Raw genomic sequence first — 24,214 nt, 5'->3', positions numbered from 1 at the left:
TGGCCGCAGGGAGTTTACGCTCGCGCTGCTGAACGTACGCTCTCTCGCGGCCAACGCCCTTGACGTGGCCAAAGACCCCGTACTCGCCAAAATAGACGTCCTCTGCCTCACGGAAACGTGGAATAACACCGGAGCGGAGGTCACTTTGTGCGAGTACGACTTCGCGGCCAGGGCCTTCGCCGAGAGGAGAGCCGGCGGAGTGGACGTCTTCCTCAAGCGCTACCTCCCTTTCCGCGAAGAGCTCAGGCAACAGCAGCGCCAGTCCCCGCTCCTAGTCCTCCAGCGCGCCGCCGTGCCAACCGCGCCGCCCCGAGGCTGCCCCGAGGCCACCGACGCCATCGAGGACTGCTGCTTCGCCTGGAGCGGAAGTCGAGGCGAGTACTGCGGTGTGTACCTCGTGGGACACGTCTACGCCGACGCCATCTCCCACGCCGTGTCCACCTCGCCTGTCAGGGACGAGTCGCCGTACAGTGCCGTCTACACGGACGCCTACTCCGGCGACGGAATCGTCGTCCTTACCCTCTACCTCGCGCCGAACATCTCGCGCGAGCTGGTGATCGAATACGTGGACGCTGCCATGGAGAGTGTGAATAGGCGCGTAAAGGACTCGGACCTGGTCGTTGTGGTGGGGGACTTTAACGTGGATGTACGCAAGGGTGGGGAGTGGTTGGTGGACTACATGCTCACCAACCACTCTCTCATGTACGTTCCGCTAGAGTTCCCCACCAGAGTCAACGGCGGCAGCATCGACCTCGTATTTGGGAGGAACTGTGTGGTCAACACCATCTGCCAGCCGCTGACTGTCGATTTCAGCGACCATAAGTCACTGACCGTCACTGTGACTTACAATGATAACACCAACAGATGCTGAAGTAATAAATGCTGTCACTTTACTTTGCGTGTGTGTGTGTGTGTCACCTCTCCAACATACACTTTCATTCACTCGTACTCTCGTCGAAATTCCCCAAGCATTCTTAGAGATGGAATAACTTGGCGTGTGAATGCCAGAGTTGATCACAAGGGGGTGTTAATGTAACTAAGAGGCGAATGCCAACACAGTTCAACATAGCCCCCCTCATAGCATCAACCGTGCATTCGCACTTCCCCATGCTCCCCCTCGGGGAAATGGGGGTATTTCTCCCTCGCTGTCAAGCTTGGATGGCTGCCAGCAAGTGGTTACAGCAAGTAAGCGAATCAACGCAAATGAGTTTTAAAACAAGCATATATTTGAAGTACTCGGCATGACGATATGCTACAGCATCGTACGCACGGTATGCTTATAAGACAGGATCGCCCGACTAGTTGGAAACTAGGACGCACTCTAAATGCCTATCTCGAAATTCCTCCACTTGAAAAAAAGTTGCCTGAAAACGTTTTGCAGTAATAAATTGGCTTTTAAAGTAGCCTTTAAAGAGGTGTTTAATGAGCTGCAGTCGATTATGAAACCCCTGGCCAAAAAATTTTTAATATGAGTAGCCAACCGAATAAGGTATAAAGCAATCCGTGACCTTCACTTTTTTTAACGTTTTGGTCCAACAAGAGAATTGTTTGCTACAGTATACGTTGCCTCAAGCCTGTGAAAATTATATTGTATAATTTTGGTATTTATTTTATTTTAATATATTGTCACCTTTTTTTGTGGTACTTCAATGTAATGTTCTCTCCCTCAAGTGTATTTACTTCAAAATTTCGATTTTCCAAAGGACACGAAGACAAAATACAAGTTTGTTCTATTGGCAGTATTGGTATTCTATTGTGCCCCGATCGGTTGTACGGCAGCGAACAATGCTTTATTGAATGAGAAATTAACTAATTCATGACCAAATTTCGATTATGGTGCTGAACCGTGTGTTTCGTAACGTCTGCGATTATGTATCAAGGGCAAGTCCTGAGGCGAAAATTAGTATGTTGACTACGGCTGGGGTGTACATTGGAACGCCTTATATACCACCAGTCCTCAGATATGCCACCACAGTAGCTCTCAGGACCACTGATCACACTGGCTGTGTTTTAACCGCATTAGAGCTGGCAGTAATCGTTTCGTGAAACATTGGATAGGCTGGGGAAACAGTGTTATGTAAAACAATGTCGCTTATGACAAATGGCTAAGCTTATGTCAGACACCGCCAAAGCGTTGGACTGTGCTGTGCAGCTGTAATAATAAGAGTGCAAGCGCTTCGCACTGGTGGTTTTATGCTGACGTCTTCTAGAAGCACCAGTGCGTACTTTGCGCACTGTGCTTGTTACAGGTGCACAGCACACTCCAGCGCTTTCGGGTATTTTCACATGACTTGACCAATTAGAATGAGTGACATTGGGTTAGGGGACATTGTTTGCGGAGAATTACCCAGCGTTTCATGACACAATTACTGTCAACCGCAACAACAATAAACCAGGTGCAAATTTAGTCAACAACAGAGCGAGTGCAGAAAGTATACCTTCTTAACATACATTGTTTACCCCGATATTACCTACTGTTATAAAATATAGTGCCGTTAGGGGAAATAGTTTATTCCGCAAGCTTAAAAGCCTGGTCAAACGTTTCTTTGCTTTTTGGCAGCATCATCCAATTCCACAGCTGCCCATAATACGTCATAGCTTCTATTGCAGAAAATGAGCTTGTGGGTCACACAAACATTCCCTCGTTTCCTAATTATATAGCTTATTTCAGTAAAGTTTGCGTTAAACGTGAGTGTTATTCAAACGAGGCATTCAAATGAAGCAAACCTTGCATTATTTCTTTATGTCCCTGTAAAGAAACATTAATATAAATGTTATGCATATACTGGCTCGCTTAAGACAAAACAACTACATTTAAAGCGATAAAGAAGTTTAGGTGTTCTCTACGGCTCGTTTGAATACTTGGATAGAGTTGCTACAGAATACGCTGACTTACCATTAGGTATGCTTGAGTACGCTAAGTTTGATGTGTACACCTTGTCGAAACATCAGCTACATGAAGTGCGTAGCAAAATGTGTGGTTAGCCCTTTTCGTGTCTTTCGTTCGCTTTGTTTGGCTAATTTTGTGCACCCATTGAAAATAACAGGAATGGGATGTGTTCCAAAGAAATGTCAGATTGGATGCTAGTGGTTGGTTTTTGTATTTTTCTGTGTTATAAATGTGGTCACTTTGTCAAGACGCTGCTATTGAGTCTAAAGGGAACTGCGCCCTTGTCAGGCTGTGTAATACAGCTTTTTCATCATTCTCCTTTCTGCCGGAATTTACGAAGCAGTGAAAGTTGCAACAAAAATAAATTTTAAATTTGTGTACAGTGGCTGATCTTTATCTTTTTTATCTTTCTCTTTTGAGGTGATCCCACAAACACGACGCAGTGGGTTCAGTCTGGGAAGAATAAATTGCATATATTTCTGTTCAACTCAACACATCTGTCAGAAACGTTTGCAGGAAGAGCTACAGGCTTTGCCGCTTGCCTCCGTGCATACGGTGTACGTGCATGATCAAATATGCTGCCATCGCAAATAACGCATTTATTGTAAGAAATACATTGTAAACCGTATGTAAGAAATTTAAGAGCAGTTTTTGATAAACAAACCAGCCTTCATTTCATAGTGACTGCAACACAGATTTAAAATTATCAATTGCGGCAGTGCAATTCGAGAATGAACACCACACGTTTGCATGTTCCGAAACTGTTGTTTGAACTGAACGGAAGGTTTCGAAAAAATTTTTAGTTACTGAATTCCCTTTCGCAAAAAACGAACGCGTTATATTTTACCTTGGGCAGAATTTTGGTAATGAATGCCAAGGAGTCCGTATTACGCATTTTCCGTAACCCTGAAACTCTCTATTTTTTAAATTATGGAAAGTGCTCCTGAAATTGTTATCTTCAGGTTTATTGGTACACCAGGAAATTTATTTGAAGTGTGGGTACAAACGTACTTGGGGCACAGGTGGAGATATTTTGTTACCAGGTGATGGTGTTACTCGCACATGTATTTGGCCTGTTTAAGCATTGTGATTCAGCGTATCACTGTTCCTCTGACTAATTGCTGATTTTTGTAGTGTTGTTACAACTTAGTGGTGGTGGCCTCGACGAAAACAGTAGTCCTTAGAGTAAGCTAGAGGAGATACTTTCAGTTTTCACTGAGATCAAATCTTCACAACATACTCTGCAGACTAGACTAAGTTGTTAAGAGACCAAAATTCAGTGGAAAGAGGACACTCATGCCACATTCAAAGAGTACCAAGAGAAGGGTGATAATTTTGTTGAAGCAACAAGTGCCATTCCTCGTGATGCCAAGGAGATGGCTAAAATAATCGGTGAATCCAAGATGAATGAAATATTCGATACACCGAGCTGGGAAAATAATTGCAAAAGTTTACCGCGACAACGCCGAAAAAGTTACTCCTGTGTGACAAAATTAAAATAAATAATACCTTGTATTCTTCCATGATCTCCAGAATAAGCAAACAGGAATAAAGCACCATGACAACTTGCCTGCTGATGTCTGGACTTCCAGTGCGTGAAGCGGCGGAAATACAAAAGGGCTTTTTTAACTGCGTTTTAATGCGAAACTTTTTCAAACAAAGTAGCTAAATAAAAGTTGCCGTTCTCTCACAGTCATTATACTTTATTTGTTTCAGAAACGAGGCGAAATACTAACATACATTATTAGGAAGTCACTTCTTTGTCCTATAACGTCGTACATACGTGTCCTGACAGTAGGGGACTGTGTAGGCACTGCATAAAGGTGGTGTTTCGTTTTTCGCCCATTAAGGCAATCATAACCTCAAAATTTGTTCGTGCACTATTTAGGCGAATAATTAGTAGCAAGCAGACTCGGTTTTTCCGGATGCCACTTCATAAATTTATTCTGCATGCCCAGGCCTGGCCAGGTTCTTCTAGTTTTCGCCGGTTTCAACAACGTGCTCTGCAGCTTCGGCAGTCCAACGGTATCAACTACGAAGGTGACGTGTTGGCATGACGCACAGACGCCCGGATGTCCGCCTATCGGCCACCTCGCTGTAGGTGTGACGTCACTAGGGCCACCGGGTATAAAAGAAGAGATGCATGGCTTCATCTTCACTGGGCACAGCGAACCGCTGGCGAATGTGGCTCTAAGCATGCCACCCGTGTTGCTTATTCAGGTTGGTCATGATTCTTCTTGTCGAAGTGATAACATGCTCCTAGTGGTTCTGTCGTGCCCTCAGCGATGTCTTTGGGTTGAATGCGAGTGTTTTTCTGTATGCGAAGTATTGTTCTGTGGCGATGTTGAGAGCGAGCCTGGTCGGAATATCCAGAACCCTTTAAACATGTTTATCATCCCCACAGTCACTGCAGAATGATATATCCGATATGTAAGCATCCAATGCAAGGTTGATGCTTCGCTTTGCAGTCTAATGGCTAGACTAGAACAGATCAAAAAACATGTGAAAGGTTTTCAAACTTTCCTGCAGCCTAAAGCGCCAATCGAACAACACCTGCAGTCGCTCCACATGTCTGGTATTTCGCAACAGCAAAAAGTATTGAATCTGGACGATTACAGCCGGCAGTCAAACATGCTTAGTTTCGGTGTACCGAGGCTAAAAGATCGAAAAACATGTGACAGGTTTTCAAACTTTCCTGCAGCCTAGAGCACCAATCGAACAACACCTGCAGTCGCTCCACAAATTTGGTATTTCGCAACAGCAAAAAGTATTGAATCTGGACGATTACAGCCGGCAGTCTAACTTGCTTGGTTTCGGTGTACCGAGGCTAAATCAGAATCTGAAGGTGAGTTGAAAGAGAAGAATATTGGCAACATTTTTGATAAACAGCTTAGGGTCAGGGTTGCATTCGTTGTGCGTATCCACAGACTTGGAAAACGTATCAAGGAGACTGGTAGAGGTAGAAGCGAACAAAAACTCGACCGGTAATCTTGTACTCCCAAGACTACAAAGAGTAGATGGTTGTTTTCACTAACGTAAAAAACTGAAAGGCTCGAAAATTTACATTCAGAACGATCATTCCAAAGAAACTCTCCGCAAGCGAAAACTTCTCAGGGAATTGGCACGTACGGATAACATGAAGGGCTCGATCCAAAACTTTATGATGATAAACTCAAAGTTAATGACGAAAAATTTGTTTTGGATGATTTAACTGGTACGAGTAAAGCTCATTTCATTTTCTGTGCAGTCGCAGTCGAAGTGACATTATCCCGGCAGTGGTTCTTATCGCAACAAACTGAATACTAATATGAATGCCCAAAGTGTTGTTTATAAAGCCGAATCTCTGGAAATTGCATTACTTGCGCACAACCCCGACGTAGCAGTAATAACTGAAACTTGGTTAACCAGCAATATCACTGACGACTGCGTCTTTCCTTGGTCGTTTTCGGTCTTCAGACGTGACGGTGGGTCACGGGGAGGGGGTGTGGCTGTTCTGTAAAGACTAATCTAAAATTTGTGGTTTTAAATCAAATACAAGACCACGAAAGCCTACTTTTCAAGATAACCTTTTCTAGCTTCACTATTGTTCTATTTACGCTGTACAGGCCTCCCAGCTCTGATTCTCCTTATTTGCGCAGCTTCAATATCGTTTGTTTTGTTTCCCTAAAACCAGCATTATGCTTGTTGGCGATAATAATCTACGAAGTATTGATTGGCCTACTGGATGTGTAGGCGCTGCAGAACACTCTGATAATATATGAAACATTACGCTAACTCATATTATAAACCAGGTTGTTCTTGAACCCACCAGAATTTGTGGTACAGCTAGGTACTGCAGCGTACTCGAACTCGTGAAGCGTACAGCGTACTCGATCTCGTGTTCTTAGACCGCAAATTTTCTGAATATTCATTACATGTAAGTGACGGGATATCTTATAACAATGTTGTGGTTACCAATGTCTTTCCAGAACTTAGAAAGACGTTTGGCGGAATTAATCATACATATGTCAAAGACGTCTCCGCGGCGAGGGACGAGCTAACGAAAACTTTCAAGGTAATGATGTCCGGCACCTATGGGAAATATGTAATGAGCATTGCAAGTTTCGTCTGATGTCTTTTATTCCTGATAGAAAAAAAACAACAAAAAGGGTCAATCGATGGGTTAACCGTGATAATATTCACTTAAATTGGCGAAATAAACGAATAAAGCAGACCCGCTGTCCTGCTTGTGATGTTTTAAATAGTTTAGTCTCCGAACTGTCGAACAGCGCAAAATCCGCAAGGAAACTGTATTTTGGCGAACGCTTGCCTCAGTTCTTTTTAAACGATCCAGGAAAGTTTTGGAATCACATCAGCAGTGCACGAATATCGGTTGATCAACTATTGGTTGATGGCCAGATTGAAACATCTTGTCACTCCATTCCTAATGCTTTCAATTCCTTTTTTCATTCGGTGTTTCCTAACGATCAAGGTTATGAATTTTTTATGGTGGCTCATTCACAGCAGATTGAGCTTGTTTCTTTTGAAGGAGTTTCTGAAATGCTTCTTCGATTAGATCCTAAGTGCCCAACTGGCCCGGATGCAATCCCGAACGTCTTTCCACGTCAATATGCAGAATCTTTAGCTCGGGTCTTAACAGTCATTTTTCGTGAATCTTTTCGGACATCCGTGCTGCCCCATGATTGGCTTAGGGCTGTGGTAGTTGAAGTTTTGTTTTATTTAATAATTCTGTCAGCCCTCGCTTAGTGTCATATCAAGAAGGGAGTACAATAGTGAGTACGGACAGAAAACTAAAAAACACAAAGGGCAATCACAAAGCAATGCACACTGGAAAACAGAATTATCAGTAGTTCAACCATGACCAAAATAAGCAAATAGGGCAAAATAACTATGACGAAAATTTTAAAAATGCTGACCGCTTGCATGTTGACAATTATCGACCAATTTTCTTAACGTGCTGTTGTTGCAATGCCATAGAACATATTGTAGCTAACCATGTCCTAATGTACTGGAAAAAAATAAAACATTGAGTCTCTTCCAACATGGTTTTAGAAAGGTACGTTTTACCGTTACGCAGTTCGTGTTCCGTCGTTCACAGTTTTATTTCAGTATTAGATCACTCCGGGCAAACATGCTTTTTTTATAGACTTCCGCAAGGCATTCGACAGGGTTCCTCACGGTAGCGTTCTTTTAAAACTTAAACAAGCAGGAATCCCTTCAACACTCGTAAATTGGGTCAATTCATATTTAAAAGATCTAACGCAACTTGTACACATCGACGGTACTTGTTCCTCTTCTCTAACAATGACATCAGGTGTCCCCCAGAGAAGTGTGCTAGGGCCCCTGCTTTTTTGTTGTATGTTAATGATTTAGTGTTTGTGATTGGTGTACTCTGAATATTGGAAGGTTCGCGGATGATGTCATGATTTATACTCAAGTTCAGTTTGCTTCCGACAAACATCGGCTGGGTAGGGCATTATGTGACTTGTCATCTTGGTGCGAAAAATGGGGCATGAAAGTTAGCCCTACAAAAACAGTCCTTTTACATATAACCAGAAAACGAGACGTTCTAATTTATAGGTGCAACATTAAAACGCCCTAACTGAGAAAGTTAGTGAGATTAAATACCTACGTTTCGTACAACTCCAGATTAGATTGGAACGACCACTTTCGTGATGTAACTTTTTCAGCGCTACCAAAACGCGCTCTTTTACGACATAAGCTTCGAGGTACACCCTAGTAAGGTTAACCTTTTAGCGTACAATTCCATAATTAGGCCTAAACTGGAGTATGCAGTGGTTGTTTCGGACCCGTACGCAAACAAAAACATTAACGAATTGGAGAAGGTTCAGAGGGGGCTGTTCGTTTTATTTATAATATTCATTAACGAAGTGATTCCCCATCAGGTATCATGGCACTGAACAAAATCCAACCACTACACATTATACGCCAAATTGCCCGCCAAGCTTTTCTGGAACCCCTAATTAGGTGTAAGACTGGATTATCACCCACTCCATTCGTTATTTCGTTAGCCACGAGCAAAACTCGACACACACATAGCCACAGTTTATCCCCATTGTTTCCCCGAACAAATATTTTTAGGTTTTCATATTTTCAACGCACGGTAGACGAGTGGAATAAATTTCCAGAAAACATTTTAATGAAAATTTCTCGAAAGCGCTACACGATCAGTTTAGCAACTTTTAATTACTGACGTTCGTGATTTTAGCGACGCTTCACGAAATATACGTGATTACTACATTTCCTAGTTTTATTTCGATTGGAACCCCGTTAGGTCTGTACGGAAATTTATTTTTTCCATGGCTTGTTTATTTTGTAGTCTCCAAGCGAATTCTCAGTTGTTCCCATTGTGCTTATTGCATTGTATGTCCGTGTACATTCTTTTGTTTTGCCTGTACGGCTTGGACCATTTACTTGGTCTGCAGTATTGTGTAAATAAATGAAAATTAATCAAATAAATAGAACAATGCGTGCCGAAAATGAGCGTCCGCCCAGGCGTGTTGTTGCATTCGATCGGTGCCGTGGCAAAGCTGACGGTGCCAGGCAAGCACCACTAATGATGAATATATGAGGAAATGAATGAGGAAAATACTTGCATCACTACACGGCTCCGCCTAGCTTGTAACACGCTAGGACAAATAGACAAGCTGATGGTTTGCATCTATGCACAGGAAATTGACTAGGTATAGCCACGTTCAAAATTCTTATCCGGTGTAGGTCGAAGCGTCTCTAAACAATGGGAGGTGTCCAGGTCAGTCGGTCGAGGGCCTCCATAGTGTAAATGGGCCTTAGGTGGCCTTGGCTGAGTGTGCGAAAATTGACACGCCTACGTACGGTGACGGCAACCTTAAGTAGAAGGGCTCTAGCCGCGACTATGGCACAGACGACGAGGCGCTGCTTGTAGAATTGCAACTCCAAGAGCAGCCGCTTGCGACCCGTGCACACTGGCGTTCAGCGGCCGGCATTAAGAGGCTTATGCTATTGACAGGACGTTTTGAGCACGTTGTCTGGTGCGGCATCGTTCCGCATGCCCCAAGTGTAACCGCAGTAGGACGCCTATGAGGAAGATTGCTACAGCGAGTCGCAAGTCATGAAACTCTGCCGATTATGAGCACGAAATGTTGGTCGTACCTGGTTTGCAAGAAGTTGTTGTTTTGTAAAGCTTCACTGACGCACCGTATATGTGTGCCTATAGAGGTTTAGTAACAAAACTCGATTTCTTTACGCGTGTTTACGACATCGATGGCGACGTCGGCGTTGAGTAGAAGAAACAGTCATCTGCTGTGACATCCACCAGACCTGGAGGTGGATGTCTGTGACTGGCGGGTTTAGAACTCATGAATCTGTGGACGCTGGAGACTTCGCAGTAGTTGTGGTTGCGACATCCGTGTCCTTTACTGGCAGATTGTTTTGTATCCATCTGCTAGTGGGAAAGCCGAAGCCAACGGCTGCAGTGGTGGTGTGGTTATGAAGTGGTTCCCGGCCCAAATGGGAAAAACCGCGGCGGCCCAGGGAGGCACTACGAACCACAACCAGACGCAATGTTTTGTGGTATCACGCCATCGGGAATCCAGATTTTGTTATGAACGCAGCCGCACAGGAGACATGAGTTGGTCGGCGTTGATGTTGGGAGCCACAACATACATCTTGTGCGAGTCTTGCTGCGACTGGAGTGGAGCACAGTATCGTCCCATCGTCCGGGTGGACCTAAAGTTGAACGCTCCCGTAGCAGGCGAGTAGGTTTGCATGAATTGCGCAGTTACGGAGCAAAGTCGCTCTCCGGAGTCATCGCATGAGGTGATAGATGCGGGCGAGGCGGGCTGTGACTCTTAGGGATCCGCGACATTGTCGGCTGCAAGTCCCGTTCGTGTCCTTGTAGCTACCGTGCAGAAGATTGGGTTCTCGGTGCGGACACTAGTGGCAGAAGATGACGTCGATGTGGTAGAGGGTACAATGTGCGTCGGTGAACGGTGCGCAGACCGTTTCCTGTATCTACTCTGCAGAAGGCCAATAGCGGTCGTCGCTGAAGCCGTATTGTGCATACACGACAGCGCGAAGGTCATGATAGGGAGTTTCACTGGGATGGTTTGGCTAGGACGCCGGAGAGCTCAAGCGCAAGCGTTTTCATACGAAGGAGTGCTTGAGTGGATATATTGGCACTGCGTTCATCTCGATGGTGGCCTCGAGCTTGAAACACCAATCGCTCACGTTGCGTGGCTCCAACTCAGGTAATGGCGGGTCTTCCAACGTCGCCATGTCGGTGTTCCCCTGGCCAGAAAACAGGCGTGGGACTTCCAGGTGACCCCTCGTAGGAAGCAGACTAGGTTGTAGGGAAGGCGACTTCCTACATTTACCGGGAACGCTCAGGCCCGGAGAAAAGTGGGTGCGCCTAAGTTGAGCGACCACCCTGGCGTGTAGTCGCGTTAGATATGTTGCGTGGCAGAGCTGACACCACCAAGAAAACCATCGCCCCTGAAGGTTACCTGATCAAAATGCACAATTCATTTTACCATTATATAACTGAGCACACTAAAGTTGCCACAATGGTGATTTAAAACTCTGTAACTGACTGGGATTGGCTTACAACTTGTAGTAACGACGTTAACAGGTGTGAGCGGCTTGTAATTGTTATGCGTAACTTCTCGATAGCTCAGTTGGCAACAAAACCAACGCGTATATTACTTATTGCCCATTCAGTGCTTCATCGCGCATTTGTATGCCGTCAGTGAACTCCTGAATTATGTGTTGAAACAAGAGACTTCTTATCACAAAAAGCCTTTACCTACATTTAATAACCGAAATCACAATTTCAGCCCCAACAATATTTCACCCCCAGCAAAGTTTTGCGAAGCGAACTTCATACGAAATAGCCGAAGCACAGCGAGTGGCGCAGCTCGAGAGACTATCAGGAACCGGAACGGAATGAAACATAATACGGCAGCTGGGTCTGCTGCCCAAAGATAGCAATTACAATAAAGACACTGACCACGCTAGCTCCAACATCACCGTGCGCACGGAACGCGTGCAAGTTATTGCGTAGATCGACAAGATGAGAGTGCTCGTAATGCGCAATAGGAAGAATCACGTCAAAGGCGCGATGGCCACCAAGCTAGCGACGAAATCAGACGCGGCGATGCACCTCCCTAGAAGGGACTCCAACAGAAAATAAGGGATGAAGGAAGAGAACCTCACGAGGCTTGTCCAGTCTTTCGTCATCAGCCACATAGCATACGTAGCGGCCTTTCACAACTGGTGCCTAGCCAACACGCAAAGATCGACGCAATCATACGCAAGGCTTGCAAGACGTAGCTCAGGCTCCTGAGGAGCACGATTACGGACTAGTTCAGGTCCCTGGGCGTGCACAACACCCTGGACAAAATAGCAGAAGCGCAGTAATTGGCGCAGCTCGAGAAACTATATGTAACCACAAAAGGACGACACATACTACGGCAGCTAGGCTTGATGCCCAAGGTGAGCAAGACGACGACCGGGGAACCGTTACCCAAAGGTGCGGGATTACGGATCATCGTGTTCCCGATACCTCGGAACATGAGCCCCCAACACAACAGAGAACGGCGACTGGGGAAAGCCAAGGCCACGTACGTGGACGCGGCGAAGCACCAAAACCAGAAAAAAGCTTACACGGCGGTGGTGATAGATGCGATGACGGGCAACACGAAGACGGCACCGAGAATCCGCATCCAGAAGCCGCACCAGACGGTGGAGGGGGCCGTGGCCCTGGCCACCGCCGATCCGGGCTGCACGATGGTGCTGTGCGGCTCCAGGACGGCGGTGCGGAACTTTGCATAGAACAGTTTTGGCAGTGAGGCCGCGCGCATGTTGCGCAATGCCGAAGCCAAAGGAAGCAATAGTTGTGGTTGATCAAGTGGTTCCCAGCTAACATGGGTAAAACCGTTGCAGGCCCGGGAAGGAACGGGAATCACAACGAGACGGCCAACGCGGTCGCGCGAGTACTTGCCCACCGCGCGACGACGACTAGCCAGGACGACTCCGAGGAGGTGGTCGCGGGCAACGACGACGACGGTACCAAGGACACCATGACCAGTTACAATCATGTTGTGAAGTGGTACAGACTCAAAAAAAGTACGATAACGCCCCCTCACCCTAGGCTCACTCGAGATGAGGCAGGGCTATACAGACAGTTGCAGAAGGACTCCGTGATAACCCCGGTGCTCGCGAAACACATATGCCCATTTGTGTACAAAAGTGACGTGTGTAGACTGTGCGCGAAGGAGTGAGCCACGCTGGCTCACATCCTGCGGGACTGTAGCGTTGACGTGAGAAATGCAGCCAGGATGAAGACGATCCCACCGCAGCTAGAAGCAGCGACGTGGACGTACGACTATGACATTCAGCTCCAGGCACTCCAGCAGGTCTCGGCAGCCCTAGAGAGGTAGCGACGAAGCGGCGTTGAGGGTGAGGAGGGTGGTATCCCGTCCGCACCCATGAGGCAGAACTCGGGAGCAAACCTCGGGGCCTGGACTACGTCCAGGCTGCGTCGCAGCAAAGACAAGCCCTTCAAGCTGAGGGACGTCTAAACCAGTATGCAGGCGATCCCAATAAAGTGGTTTTTACTCACTCACTCATCTATACAAAAAGAAAGCCACAAACAATGGAGAAAGAATGAAATACTTCAGAAGACATGGGTCTGCTCGAACGAACAATAAAGGTCGAAATAGAAAAATACCAGATATATTTTTGTTTCCACAACGGTGACAAATTTTGTTATAAATAAGCCATAGAAGTGGCTGATTTATCCGCCGTTTTCGTGGTTTCAATATTTATTTACTTAGAAGAAGCAGCAACAAATTAATTAAAAGAAAACCGTCTGCTTTACAAGAACCAACACGGCCTTGCAAGGGTTTCTCCACTTTAACTCAGCTTCTTGAATTAATTGCTGAGTTTGTTTATCAAATACATTCCAATCTTCACATAGGTTTTTATTGACTTCTCTAAAGCCGTTGTCAGAGTCCCTCATAGCGAGCTAATTGGAAAAGTGAAGTCAATTGGCATACATTCTCAAAGAATATCGTGAGTTCCGGCCTGTTTATCAAACCGCATTGCGTAGCCACGAAAACAGGGGAATATGACCACCTTGATGTTATTTCTGGCGTCCCGCAAGGTTTCCTCTTGGGCCTGTTTCTTTTACTGCGAAGTAGTACAGGTCTCACCCACCTCTATTTTCGTTCGGGTGAAAGCGAATTAGATAGTGTTGTTTCTGCGCTCCTCATCGCTAACGCCGAACCCTTTTCGCAGCTGTTGAACCCCTCGCTACAACGGACGCCTCTTTATTGGGTTGCATATACAGCCGATAACGGTGGTAGTGCAGTTACCAGATGATTGCGAATAATCAACAGAAGCGCGAATGGGGGTAAAAACGACCTCGCGGTTACCGCTGTACGTGTAGCCGCAACCGTTGCTGCGTTTGATTCCTCGTCTTGTACAGGTGCGAATACCTCCCGGGTGTGGAGCACGTTGCCCCCTTGAACGCCGACGGGGGCTTATAATTGTTCTTCAGGCTGAAAGGATTTTCCAGTAACATTTTCGCCGGTCTATTTACGCCTAAGCACAGGCTAATCACCAGTTACAGGTATGTGTGTGAAGGTTTTGGTGGTGGAAGAAGATTTAGTGAACTTGTATCTAGCCTGTATTCCCTTAGCGGTCATATGTCGTTCCTACTGGTGGAGATTTAAACATTGATCTCTCAGAGGCAAATGCGACTTGTCAGCTGTCCTTTGTTGTCGAGGGTTTTGGGTTTGGGTCGGTGTATAACCGTGTCAGTTCGATGTTTATGATGCAGAATGGAAACGGACATGTCTGACCGATATTATGTAGCTTGAATACTTCCTGTTTTAGCCTCGCTCTATGACCGAGGTGTGTCGTTTCCTCTGCGAAAGAACAGTGTGAATTGTACGACATTCCAACCACCCAGGAGTACGAATGGGGGCTACAGCAACATATACCGCTGCCGCCACAAGTTGCAGCACTCCGAGTAGCTGCAAATTTCTCAGCGGTGCATAGAAACTTGCCAGCTTGGATCGCCGACGTCAGCAAATATTTCTTGCTGAGATTTAAGTGCTACAAAGCAACACTTTTGCCAGTGTATTTCCTTTTACGCGTGCTCACATCACCTGTAGCCGGTTGTGGCTTGTAGGGGTAGGGAGTGGAAAGGGGGGGCGTGAACGCACAGCCGGGTGAATTATGTCTTCACTGATGAGAGGACAGTTATCCTGGCGGGATGTTTAAATTTGGACGACAAGTGGACCACAGGGACTGTCCAGCGTCTTCCTTGGTCGATCAAACTGGTTTGCAGTGTTACACAGACACCAATATGCCTAGTACGTGGTATGAAAATAGACAGCTCTATGCGCAATAGAGAGACGCTTGAGTCCTCCCTAATTTTATTCAGTTAAGTGGCTTGACATCATGCCTAATCGCAAATTACAGAAAGGTGCATTGCTTTAAGCACTCTGTGGACTGCAAATATATTCGCAGGTCTTCTTTCTTTACAGAGTGGAAGATCACTTAATTTTTTCTTGTATATGCTAAGAACATTGCTCACTGCATTGAAGATTGAGTTATCATTCTACTGTTTGCTGATGATTGTGTTGGTAATTCAATCGTGCGTGATACGACTTACCTATTTAAAAAAAACTTTTCGCTCAGTATTATATATCGTAGATGCGACAATTTGAACTTGAAAATCAACGCCACTAAAACAAACTGTAATAGCCTACGCCAGAAAATGCTGCACCTGGAATTTAACTACAAATTGAATGGCTCCCAAGTGTCGCTAAAAACTCTGTAAAATATTTAGGCCTAATATTCACGCATACCTTGAAATGCGATGCTCATATTGAAAATATGTGCACCAAAGCATTCAGACAATTGTGCTTCCTCCGTAGAAAATTTTCGGCAGCACCGCATAACGTCCAATTACCAGCCTATATGAAACCTGGCAAAGGCGTTTATTGGAAGGAATACAGAGTACCCTAGAGAGGGATGAAGGGGCAAAACCGTCCAAGGTAAACCAGCCAGAGCATTTGCCTCGTGCCACCCGATCACGTACCGGTGACGGCAGCCGTAGATTCGTTCTGCATGCTTGATCGGGGATTGACTTGTGGGTGAAGAGGGATTGGACGGTGACAGCACTTCAATAAATCTTCATCACAATTGCCCCCGGTGAAGCAGGCACTATCCTGGTGACGTAGCGCGACGAAAATACTTCGGGGTCGTAGTAGGTCTTCAAGCGACTGACGAGGCTGGTTTCGCTGCCATGACAGTGAAGGTCTTTAGATATTTCGCGAGCCGTTTATGGGATTGACCTTGTGTTTTATCGAGGACCCACAGCCACACAAGGTCGCCAGCATAAAAGGAAGATGAGGCATGGTTGTTGTAGGGAAGAAACTTATGGAGACCCTGGTCATTTGTTGTCAGTGAGCGGGCGAGCTGCTGGCACTATTCGGCTTGTCGGGTTTGTGGGAAAAAGGGTGGCACTCAGAAGAATCAGGGTTGTTTGGCAGTATTGTGTTCATTGTGCAAGACAACTCGCATCCATAGAGGAGGAAAAAATGTGAAATATATTAATCTGTTCTTTGGTGTTGTAAGCAAACGTTACAAAAGGTAGCACCACGTCCAATTTTCAATCACCACGAGCGACGTACATGGTGAGCATGTCTACGAGTGTGTGGTTGAATCCCTCGGCCATGCCGTTCGTCTGTGTGTGGTATGCAGACGTAGTGCGATGAACAATTGTGCATTCAGCGAGGAGAGAATAAAAAAACTCATAGAGGAATGCGCCCTCTGTCGCTGAGTCATTCGCGGTGTGCACCATGCCGAAAGACGCAGGCGCGCACGACGAACCCAGCAACATCACGTGCCGTAGCGGCGGGCAGCGCGGCGATTTCGGTGTAGCGTGTTAGGTCGTTGACAGCAACAATATTTCATCGGTTGGCGGAAGGAGTGCATGGCAAGGAGCCCAAACAGGTGTATGCCGACACGATCGTAAGGACGAAGAAGACATGACAAAGGCTGCAGAGGGCCGGCATGTTGCGGTGCAGGCGTATTGCGGCGCTGAGAGTCAGTTCAGGCACGAATGTATTTGGGCACGAAGCTGTACATTACACTCCAATAGTATCGTTGGCGGAGGCGAGTGTACGTTTTAATAAGTGGGGATCAGCACAGTAAGCAGTGCATAAATCCGCACGTAAACTGTGCAGAATCACAACAAGGCAATTCCTACCATCGGGCATATATTTGTGGCAATAGAGAATGTGGTCATCCCGTGTGGCGAAGTGGGCGGCTTGGCGTTGAAGATCCGGTGTAGGTCGCTGTGGTGCGGTGGAGAGAAACGCGATAATCGGTGGAGTCGGCGTGGTGCAGAGAAACGCGATGATCATGCCAATCCATGAATCACTGCGCTGCCGGGAAGCTATGTCGGTGAAGGTCAATGACGCTAGGAGCATATCGGTTTCCGCAACACGTTCCGGATTACCAGACAACGGAGAGCGAGAGAGGCCGTCCGCATCAGAGTGCTTGCGGCCGGATCTATGCACAACTCGAATATCATACTCCTGCAGGAGGAGCAGCCACATAGTAAGACGTCCCATACGGTCTTTGATAGACAATAGCCAGCACAGCGAGTGATGGTGGGTTACTACGTCAAAAGCGTGGCCGTAGAGACAGAATCGCAATTTGGAAAGAACCCAGACGATGGCAAGACATTCGTTCTCGGCAACCAAATAGCCTTGTTTAGCTTTTGTAGGAGTCCGGCTAGTGTACGCGATGACGTACTCTTCGTAGTTACGCTTCCATTGAGCGAGCATGGCACCGATCCCTGTGCCCCTGGCATCAGTACAGATTTCAGTAGGGGCGTTTGGATCGTAGTGCCGCAATATGGGTGGCGAAGTCAACAGACCCCTCAAGGTGTGAAACGCTCCATCGCAATCCTTGGACCACGAGGACAGGCCATTGTCACCACAGAGGAGCTTGGCCAGTGGCGCCACGATAGACGCGAAATTTCGCACGAAGCACCAAAACTAGGAGCAAAGCCGAATGAAGCTGCGGAGGGCTTTCATTGACGTAGGTTTCGAAAATTCGGCGACAGTAGAGATTTCCTGGATCGGGTAAAATGCCATAATTTGACACGAGGCGCAAGAGAATAGTCAGTGTGTGAGCACCAAAAAGACACTTTTCAAGGTTTAGTTGAAGCCCTGCAGCAGTTAGGCATGCCATATTTGGTGGAGACGAGTCAGGTGAGGCTGGAAATCCGAAGCAACCAAGACGACCTCGTCTAGGTAACGGAGACGTGTCCGCCATTTGAGAGCATGCAAGATGTTATCCATCATTCTGTTGAACGTGGCGGGCACTTTGCATAGACCAAACGGAGTTAAATTAAACTCATATAGGCTGTCGGGTGTGACAAAAGCTGTTTTTTGGTCGATCAGACTCAGCAACCGGTACTTGCCAATAACCGGAGTGCATATAAAGGGAGGAGAAGTATTAGGCACCGTGCAAACAATCGAGGGCGTGATAAATTCGAGGCAGGGTATAAAAGTCTTTATGTGTGATCTTTTTAGTGTGGCAATAGTCAACACAGAATCAGAGATACCCATCTTTTTTTGTTACAAGAACCACAGGCGACGACCACGGGCTTTGAGAAGGTCGGATGACGCCATGTCGGTTCATGTAATCTACATGCTCAATAATAACGCCACGTTCCCGTGCCGACCCCCTGTAGGGTCGCTGTCGCAAGGGCATTTTGATACTTGTGTCAATTTGATGGGCGACCGTGGATGTTCGGCCAATAGGAGATTGCTTGCAGTCAAAGGAAAACTGAAACTTCCTAAGAAGAGCCAAAGTGTCTTTGCGTTGCGTGGGGTGTACATCTGAAGTGATAGATTTCTGGAGGGTATTGTCAGAGGTGGACGTATATGTGGGATCAATTGCCTTGAGCGAAGTTAGCTGCTGTGAACGTGCGTTGTCGGTAACGCCGAGGCTGAAGACAGAGATAACAGGTTCAATATTGCCGACATTTTCCTCACGAAGCATGCTGAAAGGGCGGGTCGTCTGGTAGCAAACAAGCATCGCTGGCGGGCAGATAGGAGTGTCAGCGCGGCAAACGGAAGCAGCAAACACTTACGAGCAACGCAAACGTGTGATGGCGTAAACAAAAGAGGTAGATCCGCCAGAGTACTGACAGAAAGGGCGACTAGAACTAAGGTTTGCGGCTGGATATCCACATCTTCGTCTACGTCCAGCTTTCCTCCATTAGTAGCGGAATCATTTGGAGAAGGAGCGTCATTTTGTGAAGAGATGTCGACTTCGGCGCGGGCGCAATCAATTACGGCGTTCTAGCTCGACAAAAATCCCACGCACGGATAAAGTCGTCTGAGCACATCGGCATCATGGCCAACTCCATTGTCTAGAGAATACCTTGAATTGTGACTCGAGCAGTACACGCAGCGAAAGGTGCAACATTTTCTTGGAAGAGAAAGTCCCAGATGTGGCTTCGAGACGTTCTTCATCGAGTGACATAGTTTACCAATGATGACCGACACGACTACTCAGGTAACAACAAGCGCCAGCGCAGGGGCGCCATCTATTAACACGTCAATTATATTTTGCGGAGGTAGGTGAGGGTTTCGGTTTTTCGACGGATACGCAGTTCGCGCTTCAGGACCTGCGCGAATCAGTTTCTCTCTGGAGGGGGGGGGGTAGAGTGGCGGCGCATTGGGGATAGGGAGCGGCGATGGGGTGGCGGCGATGGGCGGCCTTCGAACATCTAACCGTCGGCGGAAAACGAGGTTGGAGGTGGTCCCGATGACACTTTATGATTTGGTGGTCATGCGTTGTAGGCCGACACAGGGGCACACGAGGAGATTAAAGGGCATGGCGGCAGCAACGGGCAACGTGGCCGGCACAGCAGCAAGAAAAACATATAGGCCGGTTGTCGGGAGTGCGCCAGTGATTCCCGTACGGCACAGCTGGTGGTCTGGTCGGTGGCAACTGGGTAGCGGGCTGCAAAGTGGGAGGTGCCACCGCTGGTATATCTGGCCGAAACGACCGGAAAGATGGGTGCACTGGCTGAGCGTACCATTCAGCGTACGTCACTGGCTGGACTGCTGGAGCTGCAGCGACTGTATCTGGGAGCGGCGCCGCGACTGGAGCTGTTACCTTTGGAACGGCCAGAGGTTCGACCGCTGTGGTAGCGACGTTAGCAGGCAGTAGGCCCTCGGCCACCTGTTCGCGGATGGTCGCCTGCAGAGTAAGAGGCAGGGTTTACGAAGTCTGCTCAGTAAACGGCACCAGCGATAGCTGACGTGCTACCTCCTCGCGGACAAATTCTTTGACTTTCGGTTCGAGCTGCAATTGGTAAGAAGAGAACGTAAGGCCGGAGAGAGATTCTGTCATCGGCAATGTATGTCGAACCAAGGCCCTTTGCGGGCGGAGTTCCTCAAAACTCTGGCACAGGCCAATTACTTCAGTCACGGATCGAGGGTGCTTGGGCAAAAGCATGTGGAACGTGCATCCTCCACTTCTTTCAGAGTGTGTTTGATTTTGTCAGCATCGGACATGGTGCGAGTTGACGCACCGACAAAGATGCACGTCTTGAATGTAACTGGTTAGGTCCTAAACCGGTTTTGGCGCCCGTGTACGCAGGCGTTGTTGAGCGTGCAGTATCCGTATGGCGGGTCGATCAGAGTCCCGAGTTAAGTTGTTCTTGAAGTCAGACCAGGTCTTGATGGTCGCTGCGTTGTTGTTATACCACATGATCGCGCGTTTTTCGAGGGAAAGTAAGACGTTGTGCAGCTTGGCAGCGTTGTCTCATTTGTTGTAGGGGCTAACTCACTCGTAAAATGGCAACCAATCTTGAACGTCATAGTCACCTTTACCGCTGATAAACGGTGGGTCGCACTGACGAAGCGCCCCTGCGGAGATGACTGATGGCACCTGTGGAGGCGGTTGGTCGGCAGTGGCCATGGGTGTGACAGGCGTTGTTAGCTTCCGACAGCAAAGTTCCAGGCTGTAAGACGGTTCTCTTCAAACCCCGGCTCCTCTATCAATTGCATCTGGTTTATTGGAAGGAAGACAGAGTACGTTGGACAGGGATCAAGGAGCGAAACTGTCCAAGGTGAACCAGCCGGAGGATTCGACTCGTGCCGCGCGATCACGCACCGGTGATGACAGCCGTTCATCCGTGCTACATGCTCATTCGGGGGTTGACTAGTCGGTGAAGATGGATTGGATGGCGACATCACTTCGATCAATCTTTATTTCACTGGTAATATTCTTCCTCCAGTTTCGCAGTACCGTTTCGAACCCACGTCAACATCGTGCACATAATTTAAAAATAATTCAGGTTTAGGCACTCCGTTTATTTACTACGCATTTAAGAGATGCGATTTTGCATCTTCACTGTTGTCAAGACACTCCCGCATGCATTGTATATTATTGTTGTAGAAATACCTAACATCTTTATACAGCGTCTAATAGGTATGTTTTACAATTTCAAACTCTTCATAAAGAGGCTCAGCAAACAGAAAGTTTCCTTTCAATTCCCCCTCAAATCTGCGAGAAGTTTACGGAACAGAGAGTCTGTGAAATATCGCTTGGCCGCCGGCAGATACTGGGGTCGAACGATTAAGTACCGGGTTCCCGTACGTCAGCGCACAAGTAAATAAAAAAGGTATAAGCCGTCACAGCTTTCTGATGATTAGAATCCGCTTAAACGTACAGGCATCGAACCATGTAGCCGAAACTTCCAGATGGGAAATATACCCGTTATGAAACAGCATCCGCCCCTTAAAGAAATCAGTCGCGTTTGGACGTCGGGATATGAGAACGGCTTCTGCCCGCGCGTCCACGTGTCTTCGACCTGCACCCGGGATGACTCCAACGTCCGACTGGCTCTTGAATCACCGTAGTCATCTTCGGACGGCGTGATCTTTGTCGAAGCCACGCTTCATGGGTAGCTTAAATATCTCGGACGGTAGTGCTTAGCATCGAGTACCACACTTGTGTATTTCGACACATTTATGTATGCACACAAGCTCGAATAAAAGTAAGACCCCTTACAGAAGTGCTACATGATCAAAAACCTACATTTCTCAAATACAATCTCCAAGCATTCCGACTCGTCTATTCGAAATTTAGGGTTTTTGGTCTCCTTGAAACCCCGTGTGTTTAGAAGACTGCCCCAAAATAATGTGGTCCTGCTCGTTTTTCGCTGATCACCATACTACTGGTGATCTGTTGCAAATTCTTCTGCAATCTGTAAGCCTCCGATATATTTCTTTCCAAGAAGTTCAATTTACTTTCAACTATTCCAACGAAGTGTGCCTACAGTGTGAGGCTGGACGCTCTCTGATGTGAATGCCGAAAACGGATTTCGCACTGATTGCTGTATGATGAAGTTATGCGCTTTCCGTTTCAGACACAGGATGACGCCTAACGCTTCCCAGAGAATGCCATTCTTGTTTTAGGCAAAGCGAAAAAGAATTACGTGACAGTTGAGGGGAATGGTTTGGAGTGGCTGAGTCAATTTGGACTTTTCGAGCCAAGTTGAATCAACGCCTGTTTTCAATGGTTGCATTGCACAGCTTGCTACGCTGGGTGCTAACCTAAGGATTCTGGTAAAAGAATATTTCGGTTGGTCCTCTGCATTGAGGAGTTTTATTTTCCTATCACTTATATATCAGAGTAGAAGCGAAGGGACACCTACTGTGCACCGCGTTCTGCTCTAATACAAGCCAAGCCGCATACCAACATTCAGGATGACACCTTTCTTGGTGCACTCAATATCTGGGGCATGGCCGCAAGGCGACGCGGTGTTTCCGAGACTCACAAATTAGGTGCGCGTCTTTGGCAATAATAGCTGGTTGTTTAAGAACTTGCCACCCAGCACTAACGTACAATTGAACTCCGAAGCAACCGATAAACGTTTCCACAAGTAGCTCTTCTTGGTTTTTGGCCGTGCGAGACAACTTAGGCAACAATCTTGTACTACCATTACATGACGACTCAGATGCCGTGCCACTTGTCTGCAATCACACGAAAGGCATAATGCATTGGAATTACTATTCTCCTTGCTTCCCAAAATACTGTCCTTACCTCACTAGACGACAGTGGCAGCTGCACAAGACCCCTGGTGTGCGGTATGCCAGTTTTTGCAGCTTGTTGAGCCCCCCTGACCAACTTCCCAAATTTCGGAAAGCCTGTGCTTGGCTCATTTGCAATATCTCACGCTTGCAATCGTAGATATATTAGCTCTGCTTTATTGAATTCAATATAGCAAATTTGGAGCATTTTCATAGGGAAGAACTATAGAAACGGCAAACATCTTTGTTCAGTCTTCTATATTGCGACATGGTGCTACCAAGGTTCTCTTAACCCACCGCGCATTCGAATTCAAAGCTTATTTTACATAGGACATCCTGCGTATAAGTAACCTAAGCCACCACAACACAACAGCACAACACACACACATGAATGGACTGACAAGCACGATAAGAAGCCCATCGTTCATATGATCGCCATGAATGCTGGTATGATGCGCTGACCTTCGTTACTTTTGCATAAACTCACGGCTACCTGGTATACAACGGTGTTTTCCTTTTGAACCCTGTGCTGGGGCTTGGTTATCACGATGGCAAACGCACTGATATCACAAGTATTAGGTGACACCAATCAAGGGTATGAAAACCTGGCGTCCTAACGAGTGGTAAATGCTCAAAATATAGATGAGGATAGGAGTACACAGCCACGGGTTTTACGCGGATCGCTCCAATTTTTATTTGTGATACTTCGGTTTCAAAAGTGGGGACAAAGTGCAAATGTAAGCCCCTCTTCGCCGCCCCCTGCTTGGAGAGAAATTTCTGAAGGGGTATTTTGCCATTGCAAATATATCACCTCCAACTCAAACGTCAAGTATAAAATGACTCTTGAACTGCCAGCACGTCATCGAATGCCTAAGTCAACAACTAGTGCACGCTATTGGGAAAAACCCCAATACGAAAGATACGCCAGCCGTATTTCACCTCTTTATTGGCATTCCGTCTGAAATTGGATCAGCATTTCAAAGACGGCACTGTGCCTCATTTATCCTTTGTTTGTGGTTGTGTCGCCTTGCACGCCTGCAAAAGATAGTTATCAGCGATCATCATCATGCAAAAACCGGTTAACCACGATTGTAAAACCTTAAACATGAAAATCCAAGAGGAGGACGGTTACGACTGCTTACCGCTACTTCGGCAGACAAGGTTTCTGTTCTTCAGCAGTCAC

The sequence above is a fragment of the Haemaphysalis longicornis genome, unplaced genomic scaffold (assembly GCF_048455015.1).
Source record: "Haemaphysalis longicornis isolate Haplotype H1 unplaced genomic scaffold, Haemaphysalis longicornis Haplotype H1 scaffold_11, whole genome shotgun sequence".
Lineage (NCBI taxonomy): Eukaryota > Metazoa > Arthropoda > Arachnida > Ixodida > Ixodidae > Haemaphysalis > Haemaphysalis longicornis.
This window is presented reverse-complemented; position numbering follows the sequence as displayed.